Source organism: Rosa rugosa, chromosome 2 (assembly GCF_958449725.1).
Source record: "Rosa rugosa chromosome 2, drRosRugo1.1, whole genome shotgun sequence".
Classification (NCBI taxonomy): domain Eukaryota; kingdom Viridiplantae; phylum Streptophyta; class Magnoliopsida; order Rosales; family Rosaceae; genus Rosa; species Rosa rugosa.
The window spans coordinates 10,087,754-10,093,709 of NC_084821.1; positions in this window are offsets into that span (position 1 = coordinate 10,087,754).

Here is a 5,956-nt window from a genome sequence, read left to right on the forward strand (position 1 = left end):
AGACCGGACCACAGCACACATGATAGTGCTTAAATATACAATAATCACCCGAGGTAGCGTGGCTTAATCCAATTAAACTCCAAAAAAAAGCTAGCAATAGAATTCCAACTTTACCGAGCAGTTACGTACTAAATCAAACTCGCGACGCTCACAATTACATAACCCCACTAATTTCTCAAAAAAAAGAAGAAAAAAAACACACACACACACATAATCGCACTACTACATGGCAAGCATCCGAAAGGTCTTGCCAATAAGCCTTTACTCATGCAAGTCTCTGAAAGCAATATTCATTTACACATGAATGATCTAGAGGGAGTTATACAGCCTGAGATTCTAAGTTTGAAATCATTGTCCTTCCTCTCTCTTGGTTCTAAAAGCTTGACCAATATCACAAGGGCAATGAAGATATTGATGCGTTGTATAAGACTTGTGAACCTATCAATTGCAGAGAGTTTTGTAGGTTAGGAAATGTCATCTGATCTTGACTTGGTTGATTTTGATTCCAAAATATTTAACATTTTGCTTCGGGTAATTGTGAGCTTACTTTTCAAATGCTTGCTTGGTTATCTAAGATCTGATAAAGTAATATTGGCTTTACAACCAAAATTAATTGACAATAAATAATGATCCCAAATTCTAATAAACTCATATGTAAGGATTCCATTTTTCCATGTATGATCTATATTTTCAACATGCCCCCGCACATGTAGGGAATTTTGTAGCCATACACATGGATAATTCATAATGGGTAATGTAGAGCCCGTGTGGCTACGAGACATGCACACGTGGTATACTCCACTCTGATACCATGATAAAGTAACTGAGCTTCATATGCAAAACTAATTGGCTATGGATGAAGTTGACATAAATCCTTATAAACTCATATATAAGGTCCTCATTCTCCTACGTGGGATCTACATTCTCAATAAGCCCAACAAGCTAGATATTTTGCATCTTGCGAATAATAGAATCACATGGATGATTCCTAGCTAGCTGGGGACTCTTCCAAGGCTGTCTTCTGTAAGTTTTGAAAAAAAAATCAAATTTTAGGTGAATTTCCAAAGTTCCTTTGTAGATCACCAATATTGGTACCTGAACCAGCTTCAGCTCAAGTAGACGATGAGGATTTTGAATTGGCTTTATTCAAAACTGAAGCTGGAATAATAATTTAATATTCCACCAAATTGTCATGGTATCCCCGACTGATATACAGAAAATAATACCATTAAAGGACACTAACTTGAAACATAAACTTTCGCAAGCGTACAAATCGTATCAAGTAAGGGAAGTATTTGGACCTTAATTTATCGTACCTCGGGGATTAGGTGTTGGACCTAACCGAGATAATTGGCTCTAGGACAACTCAAATGCATACAATAAAAATATAAAATAAAATAAAAAAATATAAACAATCAAGGTACCAAGCCTTGGCAATGCTCGGCTTAGCTCACACCAAGCCTATTCAAAACCACTAACTTGTAGCCTCAAGGTGAATATACACAAAGGAGTTAATCTGAACTTAACAAAAAGAATTAAAAATGTAAACCAATTACTAAAAATGCAAAGAAAACTAGAAAAGTTTAAACAATATAAGTGTAAGTATAGCATACTTAGGCGATAGTCGTATCCAAAACGGTTCAAAACTCAAAGACCGAAACTCCCTTGCATGCTATTTCTACTCCTGTTCAAGCGCTGTAAGAACTCACTTGGCATGAATTAGAGCCAATTCAAGGGTCACTAACTCTCATTAAGAGGTCTAGAGATCTAGGAATTAGACTACTAGGCAACACGCCCGCGCAATTATGCAACATGTGTAAATCACCGTACTTATAACCCCTCGAATACGAAATTGAGGGTTTCTAGCTTCGGAATTAGAGGAGGTCAATCTCTAACCCCATCCTAAACATGCGCAAAATACACACCCTAGAGTTAGATAATCTCCTAGACATATATTTTAACCCAATAAAAATTGATATAAGCATCCATCATATGAAAATTGCATCATTACATTAAAATAAGCATCTTTTACACAAGATTTGGACTAGGACACACAACCCGAGCCCTCAACAAAGAAAATACTCACTACCTATCATCAAACTAACATCAATATACATAATTTAAAGAGGAAAAGGTAAAGAGAAGTGGAAAGTAACAAGAACAAGCCACTAATTGCTATGAAGCAATTATGACAAGCCTTTGTTGATGGTGATGAAGCTCTTGATGCTTGGGCTTCCCCTTTGAATTTTGTGAAATTGAATTAGTAGTGGAAAAGTGAGGGAAAGAAGAGAATGAAATTGGAAAGAAAAAATGGGTGTGGTGGTAGTATGTTCCGGTGAAGAAGAAAGGATGGAATGGTGGTGTGTTGTTCGGTACTAGAGAGGCCAATGTTCTAATGACCGACTTAGTTTCTTCAAAATCGGGTGAAGTACGTAGGCGGTTAGCTTGAAGGCTGGAATTCGACAGGATTGGGCGGTCCTAGGCGGGCCTGGGGCCCCGGGCAGGGCTAGGTGCTTGCCGTCTCTCTCTTCTAAGTCATGTTTCTCTATGTCTCCGCCTCTCCTATTTTGCGACCCTCTATTCTCTTCTCGGCAACTCTCTCTCTCTCTCTCTCTCTCTCTCTCTCTCTCTCTCTCTCTCTCTCTCTCCTCTCAAGTTTCTGAGTATGTTATGAAGCATCAAGTCTTCAAAGATCTGTGCTCTATAATAATGACCAGAAAGAGGAAAACTGGGCAGGTGATCGATGAAGAAGATGGACAGTGCTGCTGTTTTAGTTTATAGAAAAAATTATCTTCAACGAGGTCGTATGCAAGAGTTTTAGCCTTCTACCACGGCAGCTTTTACTTGGTATAAAATATAGAGTTTCACTCTATCTTATTCTTTCTTCTAGCTATTAGTTCTGGAACTTCTGTCTTTCACTGGGCATAAAAGAGTGGTTCTCTTATGTTTTTTGTTTTATCGTTCACTGGACAAAGGAGAGTGGGACACTTTCTATTGTATGGCCACTCCAATTAAGATCAATTGATCCAACGAAGAGACAAATTTATCATATTAGTCTAATTTTTTTAAAAAGAAAAAAAGAAAACAAAAACCCTTAGCCCACCCGACTCTTACATATGTCAATGAGAATCGAACCCATGACATTTACAACGTTGGAATTATAATTTACCAACATGTCACAGCTCACCAGCATTAGTCTAAATTTGCAATTGCCATTTTGTTATACACGTATTCAGTTTTAGGGGAATTTCATAATTTCTTATTTCAAACCCACCTAAATTAAGCAAGTTGATTTCAAACCCTTTGGACACACGTGCAGCTTTGTTAATTAAACATTTTGTTCAATTAACAATTCTCCATCCGCAATTTTTTTTCCTTTCTTTCCTTTCTTTTCTTCCATTTTCTTCAAAGTATTTTAGTAAATATTCCCATCCTTGATCCGGGTTCATTCTTTCATGGTTGACGTGCCGACTATTTTGTCTCCTTGTTGAAAACTCCATTTTACTCCAACTTTTTGTTATTTTCTCTCGGTTTTCACAACTCCGCTTATTCTCTACAAAATAAATAAAACTAAATTAATTACATAATAATTGGTTTGAGGTTTAACATCTTTCCAACGTTTAAGATGCAATTACACTAATAGAAATACGTGTAATCAGACACATACATATTAAGATAGGGCAACTGCAGCTTCTCTAGGCATTGGTCTTAGCAATAACAACTTCTCTAGTACGTAACATTCGAAATCAAATATATGAGCTTAAGAACTTGGAGGAATTGGCACTTTCCATGAATAATTTTTTTCTAGAAAAATCCCATCATCATTTTTTTTAATCAAAATCAACGATTTCTCATTATAGTCTCAAGCTAGAGCAGTACATTACATATCTTTCCACTGCCTTGAACATAGAGGTCAAATAAGAAAACGTGGTATATATATCTAGTACCACTCATCAACGAACACCCATGCTCACTTATTAAAAAGCAAGCCTATGAACGTAAAAACATAGAAAATAGGCAGAGTTCCAAAGTTAAAAAACTCTAAATTTTCTCTTTGCTCTTGACACTAGGGCTAGCTAGGAGGTTTTGTTAAGAAAGTCTTGCAGGCTTCCTGTGCAGCAACAATCTTTTTTGGCTTTGGTGGATTCTTGTTTTTTTTTTTTATCCAAGAGGTCTGCCTCTTTTCTTCTTAGTCTTGGAACTACCAACCAGCTCAGACTTAGGTACAAGGATGCTACCTAGAGCTTCAATCAATCCCAGCGATCGAGCATTGAATTTGGAGCTAAATTCCGGCATCTTCAGCTTCTTGGTGGGAGCCTCAGCCTACCCCGAGTGAGTAAACAACTTAGCCAGGAGTAACTTTAGTTTTTTTGGGGATTAATAGTTAGAAGGTTGTCTTTCTCGCTTAGATGGAATAGCTACCTCAACCGGGACTAAAGCCAAAGTGGTATCCTCCTCTTCTTTGCTGGAGGATGATCTGCTATCCGAACGACACAATACAACAGGCCTACATCCACCATGCTCCTTTGGGTGAAAGAGAGAACGCGCCACCGATGGTAAGACAGGAGCCTGGAGCCCCTAGAATTTGAACATGCCATTTTCAAACTGACTTTGCACAAAACTTAGAGATGGACATGTGATCTCCAGTTTTCTTTGCATCGGGTTCGATTCCATTCTTGGGAGAGCCCTTCTATCTGCTGCAGAACAAACACCATTCTCATGGAAAATCAAATCACAATAGTTGCACTTACCAACAAGGTTTTCAAAGAAGAAGCTCATCTCTTCCTCAACACCCGGGGCCAGCTTGACTTTCTTTTTCAGAAAAACGGTTTGGAGAGTTCGTGGGAAACCCTAACCGTAATCTTGTCTGTGTTGTCAAAGAGTTTGTCATCTAATTCGATGACCCTGCCAGCGATAGCAGCAATGTCTCTGATGGTGTCCTTGTTCTAAAAAAAGGTGCATGGTATATCAGTGATACGCACCAAGAAAAACAAAGCGTTCAAAGCAACCGAATGCGGTGGCGCAATCCCATCGTACTCTTGCATCACTACCAGGGCTTGGTTGAAGCGCCACGGTCCTCCTCGTAACACCTTGTTACAATCTCGTTTGAGATCAAAAGCAATGACAAACCTGTTCTCTGTCCTCTCTTGAATTTTGAAATCCCTTTCAAGCACCCAAACACGGCGAAAGAAACATCGAAGGTCCTGCAGTGGTGTTGGTTTGGCTACAAGCGGTCGGACTAGCAGACAAGACTGCGTCCCACATCGTGCAGCAGAGTTAGCAGGTCTGGAGAGGTCAACGACCTCGTTGGTTTGCTAGGGCAAGGGAGGCCGCAAAGGAGGCCGTAACATCATCCATGGTTGAGGTAGTAGCGCAAGCTTGACGTGCGGTAGCATTGGTGAGGGGTTTAGGGTTTCTGGCGTCCATAGCGGCGCTTAGGGTTTTCCTGTTAATTTTACACAACTATTGTTTAAAAATCCCATCATCATTGAGAAGCCTTAATTTCTTGAAGTAGTTTAATGTTTCATACAATAAGATTCAATACCAACAAGCACTCAGCTACAAAGCTTCCAAGCATCATCATTTGAGGGATACCCAGACTTTTTGGTGCTTCGCTTTCAGAAAAGAGCTTTCAGGTTAAAGGCATTAATGTAGAAAATGAAAACAACCAAGATCACGTGGAGGATGGTCATGAAACTCAAATACCATGGTTCTATATTTCCATTGCTCTTGGGTTTATTGTAGAATTTTTGGGAGTTTATGGGTCTTTGATGCTAAAGAAGAAGTGGAGGGTATGCTTATTTTAAATAGAAAATTACATAGTAGCACATGACCAAAGATGTAAACACAGAAAACCCACATTCAATAAGATTTATACAAATAAGGACATAAGCCCAGGCCCAAAAGTCAAATGATGCAAGCCTGACTCTCAATTTTAATGGAAAATGACTAAAAT